We start from the raw sequence: 25,040 nt of genomic DNA, 5'->3' as shown, positions 1-25,040 counted from the left end.
AGCGATCGTTTGTAGTTGGTAAATTACTTGCGTGCATGTTTGTCTTCTTGTGTTGCGACCTATGGAAACCAACCTTTAGAAAACGGTATAAAAGAGATAAAGTGTACCGGCACTTATGTGACCAGAGAGTCTTGAAGATATGAAGGACACTGATCGTCGATTCATTCATCTCGGCACTTTTGTTATCAGCAGCGCGGAATTCATATAGAAAATAACATTTCTAAATTGTTTTTTCTTGCTCCTAATCGCAGCGGCATATATACTTTCCTAAAATTGTATTGGTTATATTATTGCAAAAAATGAAATGTCAGCAGGGAACTGAATTTTTATACTTATCTTTGGCGGATCTATCAAGGCTATGGTGATGGTGTTTTGTGTATTTTAAAGAGAAATTTATTTAAGTTGCGAAAGAACTTCAGAAAACAGTATCATAATTATAATTATTGAATTTGAATACGTTTCTGAAAATTATTCAAATATTTGAAATAACTGTAAATTGCAAGTATAGAAACACTAGACCTAAATGATCACAATTAGGTTAATATTAAAATAGAGATTGTGTTGCAAGCGTCAGGGAGAAAAGAGGGTTCGTTCTCATAGATGTTCTCAAATGTACTTATAAGTACAGTTTACGTCAGAGTAGAGCGAATTATCTGATAAAGATAATATTCATTCACCATTACCAATCGTTTTAGAATCCAGTAATGATATTTTGTTATTATTGACAGAAGCTTCACTGTAAATACAGAATACATTGAACTGGTATATTTTGGTAGGCTGTTATACTGTTGTTGTAATTAACAGTAAACATTATTACTAGCCTACGTACTTGCCCAGTTTGCTGTTGATGTATTTTGAATTGTTTCGTGTGGTGTATTTATTATTTTGTAAACGTTTTATTAGGTTTCAGAAGTGTGTTATCATCATTACAGAAGCCTATTTGTAATTATAGCCGGGTAACAGCTACTTCAGTGTAAAAATATCTAGTAAAGACTCAATTAATGGACTTTATTCCATACAGTAAGAATAAGACGCTTTATAATGATCTGTAACATGTCCACTGAAATAAGTTACTGTATCATTTTAATTTAAAAATATATTTTCAAGGCGTGATTAAACAAAGCACCCGTATGAAAACATGCCACCTCTGAGATGACACTAACAATCCACACTACAATATATTTTAATTGAAAATTATAATAAAATCACGTTTATTCTCGTCATTGGGGACTTTTCGGTTTCACACGTTGCGCCGACAGTATTGCTGAGTTTGCGAAGTTATTTTCATGAAATAAATAAAAATATGATCACCACAATTATTAAACCACGCGATTCTCGTCATTGAGGACTTTCCGTTTTCACGCATTGCGCAACGCTAGACTGAAATTGCGTTTTTGATATTTTATCGTGTCAAGTCTAAGCTAATATTACTCTGTACAGTACTTAAACAGTGTGTATTAGAGATTGTATATGTGATGTGAATAGTTTTACGATTAGAAAGTATGTCTAAAAACATAAATACTTTGTGGCTGAACACACATTCCAGCAGGAATTATAATTAAATGTAAATCTTTGTATACGAATACTCTTACGTACACAAACCTGAATTGATTATATAAGGTAAAGGTAAAGTCGAAACCGAAGCTCGTGCTAACGGCCGTGGTGCCCATCTCCATTTCCTTAGCGTTTGGGCCAGACTCCACTAAGTGTGTATGTTTGTGGGGGTACGCCACTCCTCCCGCACAAACGAGTCTGATTTACCTTCCCAGTACTTTTTACATACCGGTACCCATTTCTATCACCTGGGTGGGGAGGAGGAACAATGTGGATAAAGAATCTTGCTCAAGGACTCAACACTGCAGTGACTGGGCCGGGCTTGAACCGATTATTATTGATTATATAACGCTACAGTACTGTCAAAAACACTATAATAGCAAAATATAAATTAAATAATAAATGTATAATCTTCATATGTAAAAGTGTTCACGTGAATGTTGATGAGAAAAACATTTGGAAAATCGATTCTTTTCTCGAAACCTTGATCGTTAATCCTACAAACTTCGTAATACTTTAGTTCCGTTTTTCCCAAATTCTGGTTAAGTTGTTACATGTTGCGCTTGATCATAGGAATTAATGCCTGTCTTATATAATAGGCACGCACTCACATATTCAATCGTAAGTTCCATTTAAACCTATAAAAAGCTTGGTTCTCTAACGACGTAATTAAATGCAATGCAAGTGAGTTAACCAATCAAAAATGACATGATGATACATCGCTTGTGATTGGACAAATTATTGTCGCGTAGAGCGTCCAAATGGGAACCAAGATACCCAGGGTGCGTCATTCAAGAAGGGACTGATGACGTCAACATAGTTTTTTTGCTTGCCAGCGTTTGAGAAGCTTGGAAGAAAGTTAGATTGATTCAATTAGGATTAAGCATTTACAAAAAATTCTGCATTTTAACATTAATATAATTAATTTGAAACTTGGGTGGAAACAAGTTTAATTAAAGTTCACAATTTATAAGCTGCTAAGATAAAAATATCTGCCACTATCTGCTGCATTGGTATCTAATGATTAAAACCTGTCGAAATAACACTGCTGTTAGGGATTGATTGAAATAGGACGATGAAATAATCTTAATCATCAATCTTCTCAGTTTCAAGACTGTTTTCAACATTTTGTAAATGTAATTTTAATCCCAATAGAACGTTTCGAGTAAGTAATTTAAGCAAAAATGGTGACTTTTGACGTATTACGTAACGATAGATTTTTCCATTTTGGGTGTATCAGAAATACCAAAAAAATAATTCAGTAATTTGAAACAACTCAGTAATTTGCAACAACTTGCTTGGAAAGATTTATATGAAATGCGAGATGGTATTTTGTGAGAGTCTTTTTTTTTCATACAGATCAAACAGCGAGCAAAAAACTTATCAATTAAAGGATGGATAAACTATTTTATAACTGATCGTCTCATTTATGTGAGTGGAGTTGAAAGAGTTACAACCCTAGGTCAGGATTGAACCTCGGACCTTTGGGATTGGAGGGCAAGCAAGTTTACCACCAAGCTACAGCTCCACTACTGTGGGCGGCGACAAAGTGTCAGACGTATGGTTGAATACCTACATGTATTCTGTTTCAATTATGAGGTATAACTATAGAGAGAGTCAACCCTCCGTATACACATACCTATGATTTCAATTAATCAGTACATCACCATTGTTATGTCGGTCGGGATAATCTAAGTTTGAACAAAATGTATTATACTTTCTTTTTTCAAATTACGTTATAAGGATTTACGAGTAACATCTTTAATTCTACTCTAATAGAATATTTTTTTCTAATCACCGGCGAATCGAGAAGATTTAAATTTATTGTCCAATTGCTATCTTAAGTAGATATAATATGTAATGTACAGTCATTGATTCATTTTCTGTGCTGAGTAAAATTTGATTTAGTAAAATGAAAATTTGAATGGATCATAATAACAATCGTAGCCAATAACAGATTATGAAATGTCTGTAAATCAATCAAAATTATACAAGCAATGTATTTTTTTTTAAATTTTTGGATTTAATGACCGTCATCTTAAATAATAATGTATATTAATATTATTATATTTGATGAACCACCAAAAATGTCTATGATTTAATAATCTATAAAAGAGAAAGAGCTTGTGCGAGCTGTTATACACTAATTGTTATCACATCGCAGAGTCATTAGTTTATAGGGGTGCATGGAATAGTAAAATGCTTGGAATTGTATACTGAGAAGGTTACAACTATACCTTTGCTCTAGGTCGAATAAGAGGCCTATTACCCAAACACAGGGGCCTACCTAGCACACCAAATGAATAAGAATAATGTGTAACGCGTACCGTAACCTACAATAGTCATCTATATAATCTATCTTTGGTTCAGTGCGGTTGTACAGTATTGATTAATCGTATTTTCTCAACATTCTCCATTCAAGTAAGTTACGTTAAGTGATAAATTATTAAATTTTTTCAATTTAATATTTACATAATTATTTCATGTTGGTTAAACTTGTATTAATGGATTGATTGATTTATTGATATGAGCTCAGGCTTAATATTTCTGGTTTTTTATTTTAGACTTACAGTATATACTGAGCTCGTATAGTCCATCATGGCATTAAAGAAACAAAAATAATAATTACGGTCAATATATTAGGTGTATGTTATACATGATAAAAAAGACACATTTTTCAAAATATATTTTTTCTACAGTGAAAGAATGCCGACTTATATTGTACAAAAAATGTGCCTTAGTTTAATATTGCGATTAGCGGCAAAGCCTTTGGGCATGGAATGATTATTACTCTAGTAACTGAAACAATTTTAAAGTCACCGATCAATTATACTACTCGAGCTGGCTAAATTTCTTTCTACGTGTATCTCTTGATAATCCTGATGGTCTCTCCGTTTCAATAATCACATTCTTATCTGCGGCCACGTTTTGAACGATAGTTATTAATTTAAAGAACTGTATTTTCATGATAATCTTGTATTTCATGTAAATCTCACCAATTATCAGCAACCACTATTGAAACGAACTTCTTATTACTTTCAACAAAATATCTTCCCTGACTTTATTAATAATTATGTCACAAGCCATGTCCGTGAATTTCAAATAATTTATAGTTGAAATGGAAGAAACCATTACAATAAAAGACAATAACTTAATACTGTTTAAGTTTTAGATAAATATCTATAAACTTTAAGGGTGTTAGCAAAGTTATCGGTTTCATTGGAAACACAGCTACGATATGTGTTATATTACGTTATGCTGGAAGTTATTGGATGATTAAACTGCTAGATTTAAAAAATTATTTTTCAAATTTTGTTTGTTAAATATGCCATTTTGATCTCACACAATAGTTATTCACTTTGACCAAAAATTGGATCTAAACAAAATTTATTCGCCTGAAAAACCTGTAATTTAAAGCAAAAATGGGTCAAATTGGTTGAATTTAACCATTTATTATTGTTATTTTATAAGTGAAAACATTTTTTGTTTCTACGGAAGTGATTAACGTGATTGAAACTACAAAATAACCTATTAAAAGTCTGATTTAATTAATCTTCATTTTATATTCATGTTTAAGAAAACTGGGATTCTCCTTCTAAGCCTCATTATGACATGATTTTAAACAAATTTTTATGCCATTGAGTTTATTATCGATGTTAGTTTCCTGGGTGTATTTACTTGTGTTTGATTAATGATTGATTTGTTCCAAGTTATATCGAAGCACGTCATGTAGACAATAAAAAGTATAGCATGTACATAATAAAAACTACATTTATATACTCGTTCTTAATGCAAATGGAAAGGAAAAAAAAGGTTTAGGAAGTGCTTGAAATTTTAAGTAGAATAAATCTGCTTAGATCAGTTTATGATTTAAAGACTTTGAATCAGACTTTGAATAGGCTATTTTGTTTCAACAAAGTTAATCACTCCCGTAGAAACACGAACAAATGTTTTCACTTATAAAATGACAAAATAAACGGTTAGATTCAACCAAAAACCCAATAGCTGGCAGCTAATTTGACTATATGTTTTGTTGTAAATTAGCGTTTTTCAATCCAAAGTGAATTAAGTGACATTAAAATAGCATATTTAAGTAACCTATTTTGTCAGGGGTATACAACATATGAATATTTGTAAACATAGACCTGCATGTACAGTTTACAGTGCTACGTTACGTTAGAAAGATTTCGCAGTTATGGTAATAGGCCTACTATTTACCTCACTTCTAACAAAAATCCTGATACACAGTTGTAGTGGTTATATTATATATGGGAAATTATGGATACAATATTATGTATATTATTATTATTATTATTACTTTTATTTTCGACACAATGATGATGCGTACACCTAATAATATTAACAAATTGACCGTATTCTGACACCGGTTATAAGAAACTAGATATTATTGTATTACTTAACATTGCCTTCAGGGCATTTAACCTTCTGTAATTTAAATAAAAGTATTAGACACACGCTCATACTGTAATGAAAAATTCACATTTGATTACTCCTACCGTATATTAACTGAAATAATGATTTGGCAATGTACGTAAATACAACTTAAAAGTAATCAACGATTATAAGTGTAATTTCTGCGACCATGCATCGATTTAAGAAAATGTCATTCCCGTTGTCTAAAAATGTAAACTTAAATATAACATATATATGCTTACCTAGGTTATTAAGCAGATGTAGTTAAGACATAGGCAAGACGTCCGTGTCAGTCCGTGGTCAGTCCATCGCGTAACTGACAGTACTCTGCAGTGCTAACACATTTAATACTTCAAAGCTAAAAAAACATGGCGAATAGAACGCCGCCATGCGCCCTCTATAGTGAATCGTTTCATTATTCGACCATTCAGAAAAGATCTTCAAGCTGCGCCGATTTATCTGTCATAAATTCCTATACCTTCTTGTTTTAATTCCTTAACGATTATCATTTATCTGTACTAGGACTGTACTGAGACCTTTTCCTTGTTCTTGATGTGTTTAGTGGGCGTACAAAGAAGTTAAGTTCACATAAATTGTATTGTCTGGAAATGTACAACATAAAACCAATAATTTTTTTTTTGGTCATAAGGTCACTATATATCCAAAAAGTACGGTACATGATAATTACACAAATGCATAAAAAACTGTGATATTAAGGTGTGATTTACGTCTCTAAATGATTAACTAAAAGTTTCGTTTCTTTCTAAATCACTTTATCACTAATTTCTGTAAGTAGTACAGCAAGTCTCTAAATCAGACAGAATGTCACCTTTAACTCTTTTAGAGATTCATTTTTGTGGGCTAAAAAGCATTTTTTTTAAATGTTACTTTAATTATTAATATTGAAAGATATAAATAAATGTATGTATGAAGCCTCCATAATCAAAGATAATGCAGCAGCAAAAACATTACTTTAATCAGGGAAGACTAATTACTCTTCTTCCTTGATTTGAATTATTGAAAAGCGGTGCTTAGATTGTGACAGGAATAATCGTTTCACATGACTTGATCGTTCGAGAGCGGTACTTGTGTGCGTGGAAACACTCGTAGCGGCTTTCTATAATACTTCAAACATACTAAAGTGTCATTTAAAATGTTCTGCATGGATGTAATCGCATGTTTTATTAAAATGTATAATAATTCAGTATATATGGAAAGCAGTGCGCATTTATCAATATTTTAATTATGGAATGCGCATATTATACGTGTGATTCTTCATAAGTTAACGGAATGTGACTATAGATTTAACGCGACAGGCGGTTTAATAAGATCAGAGGCTAAACACAGCCTTTGGGTTCAGAATAGACACTTTGTGTCATCTCTGACGGCAAAGCTTTTAGCCATGCGCAGCGAAACACCTCCGAAAACACATAATTCTTCTTTTGTAAGTAATGACAAAACAGATGTCATTGCGACATGTATTTTTAAACTTTTGTTATTATTGATACGGAGTTCTATTTACACGATAGCCTCCAGATTGAATGAATTGGATTCATGTGAACCACCGATTAGTATAGTTATACGTTTATCATAGATTTCTAATCGTTATCATTACTTAATCGATATTAAATCAATGACCTAGTTTAGCATGACGCAAGTATTCATGAAATTAGAACTTGGGTACCGACTGTCGACTTGATTATTAATGTCATTTAGATAAATTAATGCTGCTTAGTCAGATAGCTCAAATTACGAGTATGTATTTTCTAAGACTATAAGGTACTGTAATTATTAGAAACAATGTAATCAAATTGTTGTAACATATTAATAATTGTGACAAATAAAGAATAAAATATTATATAAATAATATATATCGTTCCTAACTGGCATGCCTTTGGGGTATGAATATAAATATAACAATACCCCGCTATACCCTTAGTAAAATGAACTCGTCGGCACCTTTTTTTAAACGTCTTAATTATTTACTACTGTAGTATTGGTAGGCACTCTGTACTTTATAGGGCGCCATATAAAAACGTTTATAGAATATAATAGAACAATTACTTTCTTTAAAGAAATATCGATCTCATTTCTTTCCATAAAACATTCTTTTTTCGATTTTTTTTGTATCTAAGGCAGAACCACAATGTAAAACATTTTTACCCGATTGTAAAATCCAGTATTGATTTTGATAAAAAGATTTTAAAAAATACATAGAACAAGTAAAGTTACAAGTATAGGTTAGCAGTACAGTATATCCAAAACGGATATCATTATAAACATTTTCTTTCCCTCCAAACGGTAAACACAGTCAACATTTACACAACTCAACAATACATTGAATCAACAGTATTATTCGAAAAAAAAATAATGAAAATATATCTGATAACATTAATTCTACACGCTTTACTTTGTGATTCGCCATATTCTCTAAACTGTTTAAATACTGATACTGAGTATATTGACTCAAGAAAGATGACTCGTAAACTCGTGCGTGTGTGCGTATCATGATCATTGTGAGTTGTATTCAGGGAGACGTTTGATTTATGATAGGCTGGGTTCCAGACGGAGTTTTGACCTAATATTAGTAAAAAGAAAAATATTTTCGCACATATGGCGTTTCATACGTGTATACTACTTGAGCTTGTAAACTTTTCTGACAAAAATCGAAACGTCGAATTGTGGACTAACATAAAAAAGACAATAAATACAGACGTGCGGCAAGTCTAGATTTATGAGTACAATGAAATCATTATAATAATAGCCTATCGTGTGATCTTTCTTTTCTTCAATTTTGTCATTATTACAAATTCTAAATTATGTTACCTGCAATGTGTAATAAAATTCACCTAAATTATAATTCTATTTATTATTTAGTATTCTCATCTGGTCTATGATTTATTCATTATGAAATCCCATAACATTTTGTTCACTTCAATCTGGTATACAAATATATCATATTCATACATTATATAAAAAATACATGAATAACGCATTTGAAAGCATAATTTAATATCTAATAATAGATTATTAGTATTTTGGCCTAATATTAATTCTGATATTTTCAATTATACAGTAGGCCTATACGTTCTAATTTCGATTGTGTAAAAAAAAAAATGAATAGGTTAATAGGCCTAATAAAACTATAATCTTTTATCCAATGCCTTTTCTGTTTTTTTTCATGTTAAATATTATTGAAGTTTTACACCATTGCTCATTTCATTCTCTTTTGTAAGTCGTCGCCAACATTTATTATTTTCAGTTCCATTTACTGCACATATGCATTTCTTGTAATCTTATTCTTGTCGCATTTACTGTTACTGATTTTTACCAATGAATGAGTTTTAACGGATGGACAACAATTCAATTTGATGCGAATTCTTCATAAAAAATAAACATGAAAATGTACTAAATTTTAATATGACTGTACTTAATAAAAGATACATTTACTGGGCAATCATGAAGAAATTCAATTAAAAATTAAGACACGTCATTATAGGCACAATATTATTTCAAGGAAGAAACCCCGGAATTTAAATGACATTTAATAATAAAAGAGAAGAAGAATATATTATTGATATATCATGTAAAAAACACCTGGGTAATGTACACTAAAGATCAAGTGTTATTGGGCAGTCAATGGCACAATATCATCGTCGAAACCTTATACTGGATATCAATAACCAAAATAACTTATCCTTTGAATAGTATAATCATTATTCTAAACTTACAGGTACAGAGTTACGATATTCACCACGCTTGAATGATGAGTTTTTCCTGTAATCGATGTCAAATTCTATTTTCATAATATTCTATTTTTAGAATTTTATACATGTATTTAATGCATTATGTAATTGGCATTTGAATGATAACTTCTTAACTAAAGCTCTGTCTACACTATCAAACTTTATGTGACAACAAAATGTGATGATGATGTCATATCACTACCATATTTGGGCACATCACACTTTTTTGTCAAACTAGTTGATAGAGCTTTAAATATTGTAATACTAAGAATTCTCACATGCTAGTCTGGTACAGACGTGTGTGTTTTCCACCACTTTACACATTGATAAATAGACTTTCTCCAAGTCTGTAGTTATTTCGAGGCTTTTCAATGTTTGTTTGTCTGAAATACAAGCTCAAAAGTACACGTATGAAACGCCATATATGCCAAAATATTTATATTTTAACTATTAAGTAAGAACTCCGTCTGCGAATCCATACTAATTGCATTGCTACTGATTCTTATTGTCCTAGCAACAGTATAATTCTGCATGAAACATTCACGTACATCAGATATTCTATATCTTGATTCATCTTTTGTCTGTTGATCCGGTGTTAATCCAGGGAGAGATTTAGAAACCTTAGCAACCAAGGACTTCCTCTCAATGCTGACTAAATGAGAATTTTTTAATTTCTTCATGTGCTTTTTAAAAAATTATTAATCGAAATGAAGAGCGTTTTGATTCTGCGAGCATCAATCGCAGAATATGGGTTTATGCGAGGAACATCGTCACCCATTTCACATTATCATTTAGACAGAATTCATAATCCCCAAATTGAATGTAAATTTGTAAACTCACTTATATGTAATGGATTCACTTTATGTTAGATTCACATTAAGTACTCTCTGTTGTCTGAAATGAACATGAACAATCACTGCTAAGTGATTCTCTCAAGACACGGTTTAAGCATCGTACCTATCGCACTTAAAACCATCTAAGCAAGCACTTACTTGTGTTTTATAGTACTAAGCTATGTAATATTGAATCTGTTATTTGCCCATAAGTGTTTTAAAATATGTTTGTTTTTACTAAAAATACCTAAGATAAACAGTTGTTAATGTAATTATTTGTGGAATGGCGTTATTTGTTGTTATTTATTGTAAATTACCCAGTAATGTTTCAAATGCATATACGCGATATGAAAAGGATATAATTCCGTAGATCCTAAAACTGGTTAAAAAGTAGTCCCACCGGATTCATGCCTATTATTAAATGGATCAGTTAATTTGCTTAGAATGAATTATGTGTTGTTGTATTTAATACTATTGTTTGGTTTTTTTTTCGTTTGAAAAGATAGTAAACATCTAGATATAAATATTATTTTTCATATATTTGAAATCATATATATGTCGGGTACTAGTATTAGGATGAATTATTTAAAAGACAATTTTGTAAATCTAATTTGATATTTAAATTACGTTATTGAAAGATATATGATAACAAAGTAATTAGTGAATGAATAACGTATTTTTAATGATAATTATGCAATATGTTCATATCGTCGTCTGTCACGTACGTATGTGTACTCTTTAACCAGCTCAAAATAGCGCCATTAAGATACGAGAACAGGTGTTTAGGTGTATTTGTAATAACTGTATATTTGCTTCCGAATCACACAGTAGTATACCTTGATAAGATAATATCCGATTCCCTCTCCTAAGCGATGTCTACTTCCAATTAAGAACACTGAAACACAAACCTTGACATATTTGAAAACAATAATTTGTCTCTTATCTGATGTACATATCATTTTATTTTACCTATGCAAAACATCATTTACATAGGCACTTTTATTAATACATAATATGGAATTGTTTTCAAAACCAATCTGTGACACTGTCATTATACTAATAGTATAACGTATCTAATCTATAAAATCTATTTATGATGGTTAATCGATGTTTTTAAACCGCTTTTTATGCGTGTATCGCGCCGCTCGAGTTAGGTTTATAGTGCGCCCTCTATCGTTTTGTAACCACCATGGACAAATCCAAATCTGTTATATCCGGAAGCCAGTGGGTACGGAGGTGCCTAAAAAGCAGCTAGATATGATTAACTTGTCAACTTATATTTTAATCTATAATGATTATTGATTCGCTTACTGTGTTACCGACTGGCAATGAAAATCAATGTGATAACACGTATGAAGTTTGATGGTTTGTAATCCGTGTTTTTGTGTGATTTAAAAATACACCGACATAATCTGAAATTATCTGCATGGATTTGTTTTAGAGTTTAAAATACCCTGAGGAAAGGTATCCACGGTTATTGTAAGAGCCAGGAAGAGTAAAATTAAACAATTTTACTTTTCCCTGGTACGAGTACTGAATCTGTAAAAGATTTCTCATTTTCGGGTTGTGTCAGTTTCAGCCTAATATGGTATTATTTCTGTTTCGTACAATTTGAATACTGAACAGAAATTTTAAACATTTCTATGAATTATTGTCTTACAAAAGGTGTATTCAGGCCTTTATATATCTAATACAAACATACCGCATTATAACACAGAAAGATAAAATTGAGCCTACAAAAATTTGTAAGAAAGCCGAGTATGGAAAGACAAGAGGACACTCGTACAAATTGAGGAAAGAAAAACCAAATCTGGACAGTAGGAAATTTTTCTAGAGCCAGCGTGTAGTAAATGACTGGAACAACTTACCACAAAGTGCAATATCTGCTCCAAACCTACTCTGTTTCAAGAAAGAGATAAACAAACACATGGGTTTATAATGGGCCAAAAAGCCCCCTTAACCCTGCCACACTCTATCGAAAGAGGATAGACTGAGCGATTCAAGGTAAATTCAAGGTAATCTATGAAATCGTCAACGGACTAGGAAGAGTGTGGTTTATGGTGTCTGTTTACAAAACTATTCTTTAATTACATTTTCATGTAGAAATTGTAACAAACTATTGAGACTTACATGACCATATTGATGCTACAGGCATATTATACTACGTACCTGCAGTACGATCATCGATCACTGTTCTTGACATTATAATTGCAAATTGAAACTGTGATTAATTGCATTTTTGTTCATAAAACTTTCAACTTAGATTGAGCTTTTTTATATTTGCTCAGAGCGAATGCGTTCATTGCGTATGAAATAGTAAGTAGTTAAGAATCACTAACCGAATTCCAATAGCACATATCACTCAATGTACTATAATACGTTCGTAACTTAATTATTATAATTTAACTGAACTTCTGAACCTAAATACTATAATAGTAATTATTATACAGTCGTAGGACTAAAATAATGACTGACGGAATTGTCTTTTTGACGCGTGTGTATTAAGTAATTTTAAGAAAAGTGCCTTTTAGAGGCTCGTTGCTAATTATGTGTTAAAGCCATACTTGTAGATTCAATATTATACTGTATAGTCTAACGCAAAGTGAGAGAACCTGGCAACCTTTATCTGTCATGATGCCATGAATTAACAATAAGTTTAATACGTATTTGATACATTTAAATTCAGATTTACCATTTCCTTTGGGATCCAGGCTAAATGAAGTTGCTATTTAAAGATATTATTCATCAAACAATAATATTTTTACCAATTATATTGCTGATTATTTTGGAAAAAATTATCACATAGACGTGACAAATTATATCTGTAATTAAAATTTAAATAGTTTTAAACACTTGAAAGCCAAGTAATTCTTAATGTAGTGTATAGGAAATGTTTAGTTATTAATGCAGAATATTTTGTAGAAGACCATTGTATATTATGTTGAAATTAGTTAGTTGGACTTCTTGTGTTTGGCTTCATGAGTTTGACTTCTTGAATTGGACTTTTTGTTGGACTTCTGGAGTAGAACTTCTTGAGTTCTTTGGACTTCTTGAAATGGACCTCTTGAGTATAACTTCATGAGTTCTCTTAGATTTCTTAAGTAGAACTTCATGAGTTATTTTGAACCTCTTGAAAATTTCATAAAATATTTTGGACTTCTTTAAATGGACTTCTTGAGTAGAACTTCATAAGTTTTTTTTGACTTCTTGAAATTGACTTCTTGAATTCTTTGGGACTTCTTGAAATGGACTTCTTGAGTAGAACTTCATGAGTTCTTTGGGACTTCTTGAAATGGACTTCTTGAGTAGAACTTCATGAGTTCTGTTGGACTTCCTTGAGTAGAAATTCATAAGTTCTTTTGGACTTCTTGAAATGGACTTCTTGAGTAGAACTTCATAAGTTCTGTTGGACTTCCTTGAGTAGAAATTCATAAGTTCTTTTGGACTTCTTGAAATGGACTTCTTGAGTAGAACTTCATAAGTTCTTTTGGAATTCTTAAGTAGAACTTCATGAGTTCTTTTAAACTTTTTGAGTAGAAGTGTATGAGTTTTTTGGACTTCTTGAGTAGAACTTCCTGAGTTCTTTTGGACTTCTTGAGTAGAACTTTGTGAGTTCTTTTGGACTTCTTGAGTTGGACTCCATTTTCCGATATTTATCTTTTATGATCCTTCCTCCAAAATACACCGGTGACCATCCATGATTCAAAATATATGCACTCAATGCAATAGATGTGTATAAATACTAGCCATGTTGGATGATACTTTCCATCCTATAAGGAAGTTATTAAGAATAAGTACCGGTAATTGTCATATTCTAAAGTTACACAGTATACTTACCGAGTACTGCAGTAGTGTTTGCAGTGTGTGTAAAAAAATAGAATTTATTTATTTCATAGAACCTTGCAATTTTAAGACATTAGTTTACCTTAATTTATAAATATTACTACTACAAAAATATAAGAACAATTTTACAAATCAGTGATTTGGAAGAGTTCCGATATAAAAAGAATGATATACGGCAATTGTGTTTAATTGGCGCTGGTACGTGTGAAACATTATGAAAAGTAATTAAACTAAAGACGGTTCTCCGACGTCGAGTAAGATGATTAATGCTATTTCATCACAGTTGATTTAAAAGAAAACAACAAATTACTAACATTCTAGCTAACATTCTTCAAACCGGTAAATTGAAATAATTACGGTGGTTAATCACAAATATTATTGATTTTTTGTAAAACCTTTAAAACGTAGTCTAATCCTTGGAGGAAATTGCAAACTGGAGAGCTGTTGCTATTTAGAATAGCATAAATATGATGTCTATCTATAAAAAGGAAGATTTAAATTAATATTCAATGATACTGAAATGTAGGTCCAATATCAATCTAAATTTGAACTATTCTTTGATATCAGCAATAAAATATAAAATTGTAGAAGTTCTATTATCCATGTATACCTCGTTTAAATGAGTAAGCTGATATGTTGATGACAATTAAAGCTGAAATTAATGTGTATATTATATTGTCAAAATAGTAATACGATCATTTGCCAATATTCTCAAATTGATTTTATTCCGCTATACTACTATATACTACTAAAGTTGTATATAATGCACCTTCCCTTTTTTTATCATTAATACTCGAAGCTCAAGATGGTATCTATTGTAAACCGCCATTTCCGTTGTTTATTAGACCTACAATTAACTCATCACCTTTCAAACTAATATCCTTTTATTTATTGTATCGTTGTTTTAATTTCATGATATAGAACATGAATATAACCCTGAACACTGAGATTGTCCATGTTACCTTTGCACTAAGTTTTTTTTTAAATATAAATGAAAGTTACAATAAAACTATAAACACTGGTGAAAACGGGAATATCTCTCTGGAATTCTGTGAGATTCGAATTTTTGTTTGAAAGTTTTGAAGGTTTTCCAACGATAAAGTTAACATAAATTAAGTTTTCAGGATCAATACAAAATATTACAAGGTGGCGTTGGTGGCGCCTAGGTGTAAAACTTTTTTAAGGCCCCAGGTATCGTAGTGTATCGTAATACTTTACAGTAGACGTTGGTGGCGCCTATTTGTTACAAACTTTGTAAATAGGCCCTAGGTATCACAGCGCGTCTTAATACTTTTATGATAAATACTAGGGTTAAGAACTGTCATTATCAACACAGTTGATGGATGGGACACATTTGTGTACACTATCAATTCGGATATACACTTTACAAGCCAGGTGCAAAACTAAAAGTCAAAATCATAGATTATAAAACATTTGACATTTGAGGGTGAGTTGATTAAGCGAGGTAGAGGTTGATGGATTACCTAAGGAAAAGAAGTATTATCTTTGCTTCTCGCACTATGTTCTACCATGAAGGTATATATAGTTATACCTCCATGGTTCTACCACGTAGACTTTGCACTTTGACATTATAAGTGTGTCTTTTCCGTGTACTCGTATACATATATACTTGTAATGGAATGATCTTATAAAATAAAAAAAAAAAAATCAACAAGAAATGTTTATGGCTTTTTTCAGTATTTTAGAATGATAGGAATAATATAAAGATAGAAAAGGGTTGAAAGTGCAACAGTAGATCACCTCTACACCCCCTATCCCCACCCACCCCGCCATCCGAACTAGCTAACCTACGCTTTTGATATTGACGATTACCTATACGGCGATATACCTTTAAAATGATTGAAATCATCATTAGAAACTTTTTTTTTGCCAAATGTGCCACTTTAACATAACTCGCATGTAGACATCTAGATCATACTTAAATTCAAGTTAGCATTAACTTTATCGGATCATTATATCGTATTCTTATAATCCAGGAAAAGAATTCTTTATCCTGATTTATAGTTAATCTTAAGTGACATAATCCCCCTATCAAGTAAGATCAATTTCTGAAGAATACCCTTTTTGGTCAAAGTTTAGCTAAACTTGTTAGGGTAACGGTCGTTGTGGAATGATTAAGTTTCGTTGGTCAAGTAATAAGTTTATATAAAGAGCAGTGATATATATAGTTGTTTCCTAATCGTTTAAATCAATGTTTGATTTCAACTGTCAGAAGAGATGGTGAATTATATCATAACCAATAATAAATGTATTAAGTTGCATTATTTTTAAATATCGTTCGTAGTTTGTTCAATACCATTTCTTATGTATCTGTTTGCAATAATTATTATTACTTTTGTTGTTTACATTCATAAAAAAAATTTAATAACAGATTCGTGGAAATATTAAGATGTTATAAAATATAACACCAGTTCAAACACGTCACATAACAAATACTTTGATTGGTTTTACAGTTCAAATGCGTTCAACAATATAAACACCATCGATCGTTAGTTACTATCGATTTAAAACTCATTTTACTTAGCACATTCATGGAAAATGTGATCTACTCCATTAATTGCTTGCAGAGAATAACAAGTGTTATTGCAAACAAAATGTATGTTTATTTATTGTTTGTATTGTGAAAATGTCACCTTATACGTTTTTAACAATGTCAGACCATACGCTGTCATGTATACAAATGTATACAAATAAGAAGTTAAAGTAGTGAACTTCTGAAATTTCTATAAATTACAGATGAATGGATGTCTAAGAACCATAACGTTATTGAAGAATTAATGAAGGCGTTCGAGTAATTACGTGCTGGAAATCAAATGAACATTTCTGGTAATTATATATGGTCCTCTGATTACGACAATGGATGTAATTTTGTTGACTGTACCTTTTACTCTGAATTATTTGTGTAAACATGTGAACTTAATAATGTATATGTCAACAATTGAATCGTGTTTCAGTTTAATTTTTAACAAAAGCAGAGATAAGGGGAATAAGTTAATACAAACTATCCCGATTGTCAAATTGTATTGATTTCATGTTAGCCAATATGTGATCATATTTTCTTAAAATAAATGCATTAATTGAAGTTAGATGTATGTTGTTCTATGTACTATCTGTACTATAATGAGGTTTCGTCTCGCCAATTGAAAGACAAGAATTGAGTGGCAACAGACGAGATATGAACCTATATTGGGTTTTAGTAAATCAATCGATACCACTAATTAAAGCCTTGTATAGTGCATTCTTTCACGCCTGAACAAAATGATTAACAAAATAATCATGCTGTTAAATCGTAGTGCAATTTGACTACGGAATATTCTTCCTTAAAAAATAAACGAACCCTCGACCTTAATGTTCACATGTAATTTCATGGCTTTTGGAGAATTAATGCGTAAATTCAATTTACAAATAAGCTGACGAACCGTATTATCGTTGCCATACCGCTTCAATCGGTTCACCTGTCTCATATTTTATACATAGCACATGTCTTAATGATTAATCAAGCGTTGCCCGAAATTGAGTTGGGAGATTGTGTATTGCATTGAAGTAAAAATAATCATACATCTGTGATTTAAGAGAAATCACGTATTTGATTTCATACATATTCTTCACGCTTATTGGATTTTAATGTGTCGTATACGTACTGTGCTCATGAAGGAGGCAATCTTGAACTTCTTAAAGAAATTATCAAGAGGGTTCCAGTAAATAAATAATGTATTTATTGCGCGGATTATGTAATAATATTATTATCTTCTATAGATAAATCCGCATGATATTTCTAACATTTCAAAAATTGCAAATAGACATCAGATGATTTCAAATAGGTAATCCGTGAAGTAACGTTTACATCCAATATAAGTTCCTTCGTAACATATAATTTTATAGTTTTGATTATCTTCGTAATTTGTTTCCTAATTACGTTACTATTTTACAGTTTAAAAGTACAGGAAAAGAACGCTATAATTTGTACAACAGTATACCGAGGAAAAGTAATTTGCATAATTGCAATAATAAATAAGTACCGAATAAAACAGGCAGGCAAAAAGATAGCGGGAAACATGATTAAGAGTAACCCTCGAGGAATAGGCCCTAAATCCATAAAATAAATTGTAATTTCTGCTTAAAACTATGCAAATCATTCAAGATTGAACGTGAAGGAATTATATACAATAATGGAATTTGTTCATTGTACTAAATGCACGTTTCTTGCGTTTACATTTTTTTAATCCGCGTGATACACACGTATTGATGACGTTCCCGTTTTACTTTAAATCCGGAAATCATGCACTTTTCGTACTTCGTGCCTTTTATACTAGTCTGGGCTCTAGATTGTGTTTCACCTTATATTAGTAAACAGATAAATATTTTGGCACATATGGCGTTCCATACGTATAGTACTTTGAGACAAAAATCGGTGAACATAAAAAAGTACAGACTTGGTCCAAATCACTTTCATCCTACCGTCAATGGGGGTGCGGTGGAGTGCAATTGTAGACATTTTTTAATGAAATAAGGTATGGATTGTGCAGTATACCCAACGCATGGGAAATATCTCACGAATTATGGACACACTCTGTCTGTAAAACAATATTACAATCGTCTGCTAACCATAGTATTCGAATTAATACTAATATTTAAATTTCCTTTTAAAAATTAGGAATAAAATATCTTATGTTTGCCTGAAACTGAAAACAACTCAACTAAACTGAAAGGAACTAGTTGTGATAGAACGCTATGCCACTGTCACTAGATATATCTTAAGTGACTATCGCAAGTTATTTAGATAGAAATCTAGGTGTATTAAATATATACAAAACTTAAACTGAAATACATGGTTGAATAATTAATTGTTAAGCCAGATTTTTATATTTAACGAATTTAAAATTGTACACAATGGAATTATTGATTTTGTTAATTAGTTATTTGAATAATATTTCGAGTTTCTTGTTGTTCATGTTTTATACCGTAATAAATAAAAATATATATGTTCTTTAGTGCGCATGTGTTCCAAACGCATTGGATAATAGCCAATAAAAAAACGAGTGTGTACAGCCTTTAATTTACTAGAAAATTAATGATGGGAGAGCTCAAGCTGTTTATACTTTATACAAAGTTAGAGATAGAATTCTTGTTTACTATTAGTGTACTGCGTTTGCTCCCGCGAGGCTGTAAACGCCTCATCGATCTCTCCTATAATAACTAAGCATCGTGTGCTTAACTATGCCAGCTATGAAAGTGCCTTACCACTATTTTAATCTTTGCATTATCAGCAGGTGGTGTGAAGAATATAATAATATTCCATATCAATAGCATGAAGATTTAGATTTAGATGCCAATAGATACCACAGAGTTACACTTACAATTGTTGAGAAATTCAAATATGCCTATACTAGTAATCTGTAAATTGATTTCAATTGTTGATAAAACAGATACTTATAAATTGAATTTATTTTGTGGTATAACATCCTTTTTTTTAATTTGTTTAAATTTAATTGAAATTGGATCAAGAACTATAGTTAATTTTTCTATAAATTATTGTTAAAGAAAAAACTTTAATATGCTATTTTAATGTCACATAATAATTATCCACTTTTTGAAAAATTGAATTAAAGAAAACTATTATTTACCTAAAAAACTGTAATTTAAAGCAAAATATAGTCAAATTGGCTGCCAATTTTGTTTGAATTTAATCATTTATTTTGTCGTTTTATAAGTGAAAACACAACATTTTGTTTTCTTTATTTTTTTCTACGGAAGTGATTAACTGTATAAAACTACAAAATAACTTATTCAAAGTCTGATTTAATTAATCTTTTCTGTGGGACAATACATATTTGATAATTACTGCTACTATATTGCTTTTATGAATATCTTTTTATAATAAAGATGGGAATACTGATGATGATGATGATGATGATGTTTAATTGTAATACTCTTCTCTTTTTTATCTTTCGTGGGAATCACCCACCTTTATTGTAATTTCTTCTCATTATAAAAGTATAATAGTATAACTAATTCTGTCATTCCTAAAACAATATAGATACAAATTTGGCATAAAGGTAAATAGACTCTATACATATGGAGCTATAATAGAACCATTGATAAAATAATTAGTGATACATTATACATATTGTATATTTAAAATTGTACTGTACAGATAAATGAAAATAATACTCTTCTCTATTTACACGTTACCATGTTTACGTCATGACCAATAGCGTAACGTAAAGGCCTGAGGCCCCTGATGTGGCCCTCCAACGCTAGAGGCGTTCTTAGCCTTTTCCGACATATTTTAATGCCTGTTTTTTTTTCTCTGGCCACTGCTCAGAGGGTTTAGACAGTGAGCGCTCATAGCCGTTACACCCTCTGGTCATGACCCTTATACACACTGTGGTCATATAAACACTCGAATCCTGCCACCTAGGCACAATGGGTTTTAAACGATAATCTGTGGTTAAACATATATTTTTTTTCATATTTTGTACATGCTGTGCATGTCTTTGATCGTAAACTCGTCAGTACCGGTAATTTGCGTTTTACAAATAAATAATTAGTTTGACGGTTTTTAGATCGAATCATTAAACACGCATAAACTGTAAGTGTCAGTTCATTAAATACCACACAGTGTCTACAGATAAAACAATAAAATACTTAGGCATAGGGAGATAATATTTGCTAAATTTTAAAGGTGCAATTTCTTTTGGATTGAATGTCAATAAGTTGAAGAGTGATTATAATCATTCTAATCACAATCTACTTTGTTGTGTATTTTAAAAATTCAAAATCAATTAAAGTTCAAGATTGATTCAGGTTAATGCGATGAAAATGCCGTTTCTACTAACAATTAACAATTTATTAAATATCAAGAGAGAATTATCGTACGACCTCAAATTAGAATCCATTAAAGCATTAGTATAATTATTGAAAATCTCTAAATAGCTAATAGATGTATCTTGGCGTCTCAAAGACTTCTGATTTAATTGATGTGCCTTTAAATGGTATTTTTCTAGTGATGTATGTATGTTTTAAAAAACATTTCACAAATCGAGCCTATAGAAGGGCTTTTCATTCATAATGTAAAAAAACTGGTCTGAAATAGCTCTGCAGGAATACCGACTTTGTTACTGAAAGAATTGGTTGTCCTTAACTGTTGAGCCTGTATTTCCAGTCTGATTCTCGTGAATCAACATCTTTTTTCTTTTTTTTTCAATTCGCAATCAACATCGACTCGAATTCTTAATTTTAGATTTAAATAAAGATAAACAATTAGGAAATATCAATAGTGGAGTCAATGGCAATATATGAATCTGAGATTCTACTTTTCTTCTCTATTTATACGGATAATGTGTATCTTGGAATACCGTATACAATCAATTTGCAATCTCACCAAATTTAACCTAAAAACTTGTGTGAATTAATGGTGTTATTTTATTTTTATTTTATTTCAACAATATTTTATGAGGGTGGTCCATCCAGCATCAGAAAATACAAAATAAACTTCTGTTCTATGGAAATCTTTTTGCAGTATTTCTCGAAGAAAACTAACAATACAAAGTTGATACAGTACATTTCAATGTTACTGGTTTTATTTTATTGTATTAGGAAGCATGCACTGTGGATCACTGTCATTATTGTCCATAGCCTACTAACGATTAATAATAGTTATGGATTTGTTAAGGGAAAAACGACTGTCTCAAATCGTGTTAACCAATCACAGATAACAGTCCAGGTGATGCACCGCGTCGATTGGTCAAACCTTGCGTCCAAGTGGCAACCAATGAACTAGGTTTACGGTTACCGCCATTTGAGTCCCGGCTTTCTCAGGACTCGGGCACCTCCTGTTCAAGTAAAACTGAAGAAACAGGCAACCATCAACGAAAACTAATATTTAAATTAACGAAAATAAATGGGTCTTGAGCTGATGGTAAATTACGAACGAGAGGTATTAAATATGGTTTCAACACTACTGGCCAACCCATCTAATGCTTGGTTCCCACTACAGACGCAACAAGGACGTCGTAAGCGCAACGTTAGTTATTTGACCAATCACAAGCGATGGATTATTGGAACCGTCGCTTGTCATTGGTCAACTGTCTAGAAGAAACCAAGCTTTAACATGGAATCAATTTTAAGTGCCAACCTTCATGTATGCAGATACAGTAATTTGTCGCTATTTTTCGATCAGAAGCGCAATTTATTTTCAATGGGAAATGTTTTGCAATGTCAACCGATCAATTTAAGATTAATATGAAACCGTGTGCAGTATTTGACTTTAGAGACAGAGATCTTTAAATATATATATATACATACACTTGACCATGACTGTATGACTTAGTCTGCAAAAGCTGCACCACAAATATCGTTCCTAAGCAACTTATCACCTATCCAGCATTAATGTAAATCCTAGGCTATTATAAATATAAATTGTACTGGTGAATGAGTACCTACTGCAATTCTTAGTTGAAATTCATCCCTTCATGGATTATTGTTCATAATAAAAATAATATTTTTTTTTCAATCATTACAAATGTGTTTTTTTCCCTAGAAAATGCCTTATGAATCTTTTTCTGCGGAGGAGTAATACACTTAAGATTTCCACGAAACAATCAGCGGGATTTTTAGAATCCATTTTCATTATTTAAACTTGAAATGAATAAATCTAAATAAACTTTTAGAACTAACGAAAAGTTTAATCGAGAATAATAATATCGCCCACTATAATGTGGGCATATTGAGTAGACCTAATTTCGATATTTTATAATTATAAACTGCCGATTTTGTTTATTTTCTCTAGACACAATACCGTGCGATAATCGGGTAATTTTCAATTCTTGATATTACAGGTAAAAAAATATTACCATAATAATTATCAAATATGGTATTGCATATCCATACCTGCATATTCCTATCTATAGGCCTAAGTCTGGTTTTAATTTAGCCTTTCTGCTATCATTATTTACTAATAGGCCTCCTGTTTTTTTGTCAAGTCTTTTCAAGTGACAATAATTATAGTATAGGCAAATATATTTATTGAGCGTAAGTATTATTGAACCCAAGACACATTATAATGTGTTGTTAATCCTTGAATTAGGCCTATATCAATTAAAGGTAAAAGAAGAAACGGTCATTGGCAAACATATTTTAAGAATAACGATCAAGTCCTACCTGTTTAATGTTGCGCTCAATGAGTGCTGCTTAAAAGTGCACGTAATTGGCATTCAGTTGAAACGTACGTTCATTCACGTTTGTTGATGTTTTAGTATAAACAAAAACAGTGTTATCATTGCTCTCTATAAACTCGAGAACATGTGCTTCGTGTGGCGTCTCGAAGTAAACTGCGTGATGTTTGCGTAAGACGGTTATTATATCGCCGTTCTGCAATCAACGGTTAGCAGGAAGCTAGCTCCGTCTCGAGTGCACCCATAAATGTATCTATTCGTCGTCTGCAAAATGAAATGAGTGACTCGTTAGTATATGCTACGGAAATTAACCTACACTTAAAATGGTTTGTTCCTAAAATTAACTTCGCCATAAATCAGTTTATAGAAATACTAAAAGGTAACAATGGTTGAAAATATACATTTTCGCACCCGATTACACAATCGTTCAACACCAATTAACAATCGTTAGGTTATATGCTCCTATAAATTATAACTTAAAAGGTTTTATCAAGACAGCTTTATCAATCACGTGGTACAAGTACATTACTCGAACGTTTCAAGGCAAAATCACGTAACTCAATTCAATTCTTTTTACCACAAATGATCACAGTTACGTTGTTTTGCCACGGAATGACCGCACGATAATTTTACTTCCGTTCTCCAAACAATTCATTCGTCGGTGTGACACGAGGAACTACGCACGCGTACAAACAATTATATTTTGTACGTACGTGTGGTATCATTGATAGGCGCCCGTTCACACAGTGAGCCCATAAAGAAACAGCGTTCATCAATCAAATGTTAATGCAAATTTGCATGGATTACTATTATACGTCAATATTATTCAATATTTTTATTTATATTATATACAATTTCATTTTTGTCCTCAACCTTAGCAAGTTGAACATTTGCATTTGGGAGTATTGTATTCTTCTTCTATATTGTCTATAAGTAGGTCGTATGGTATATGAAACATGCATAAACATTGTATCTCTGAGATCCGAAGCCGTCTTGGATAGCATATTATGTTTAAAAGTAACATTTCTACCCAAGCAAGCTATAGCAATTACAGGCTACTTAAGTTTATATACATCACTTATGTTCCACCTTGTAATTACCAGGTATATTGTCATTAGATGTAAACTTAAATGGAATATAAAATACTACTAATAGCTTCTTTATGGTATCCTTGGAGTAGTCCCACTTCAACAAGTGCATAAATAGTAATAAGTACCGTACGCAATAAATAAATATTTATATATATTGTGTACATTTATTGTAGAAAAACATGCCATTGGGGCAATGTATTGAGATGCATTTTTAGATGTGTACTGATCACCGTATCCTACTTTTAGCAATCAAAGCACAGCAATTAAAAAAAATATTACAGAATTAAATAATAACACATTCTACTATTTTGATATAATATATTATATTATATTATTTAAGCT

At 31.4% G+C, this 25,040-nt stretch overlaps 1 protein-coding gene across 2 annotated transcripts in view; it reads right to left on the bottom strand.

Moving 5' to 3' along the window:
• Positions 1 to 23,738, bottom strand: part of LOC140039636 (RYamide receptor-like) — a 29,127-nt gene extending 5,389 nt beyond the window's left edge. Inside the window, exon 1 of one of the 2 annotated variants that reach the window (XM_072085256.1) lies at positions 23,594 to 23,738. The gene's annotated coding sequence lies outside the window, so the exon portion shown is untranslated. Of the gene's footprint in view, positions 1 to 6,230; positions 6,296 to 23,593 lie in introns of those variants that run through there. The other variant, XM_072085255.1, reaches the window with a different exon arrangement.
• Positions 23,739 to 25,040: the final 1,302 nt, after the last annotated feature.

The sequence above is a fragment of the Antedon mediterranea genome, chromosome 2, assembly GCF_964355755.1.
Source record: "Antedon mediterranea chromosome 2, ecAntMedi1.1, whole genome shotgun sequence".
Taxonomy (NCBI): domain Eukaryota; kingdom Metazoa; phylum Echinodermata; class Crinoidea; order Comatulida; family Antedonidae; genus Antedon; species Antedon mediterranea.
Note: the sequence above shows the minus strand (reverse complement) of the source record. Positions and strands in the feature narration are given on the sequence as shown.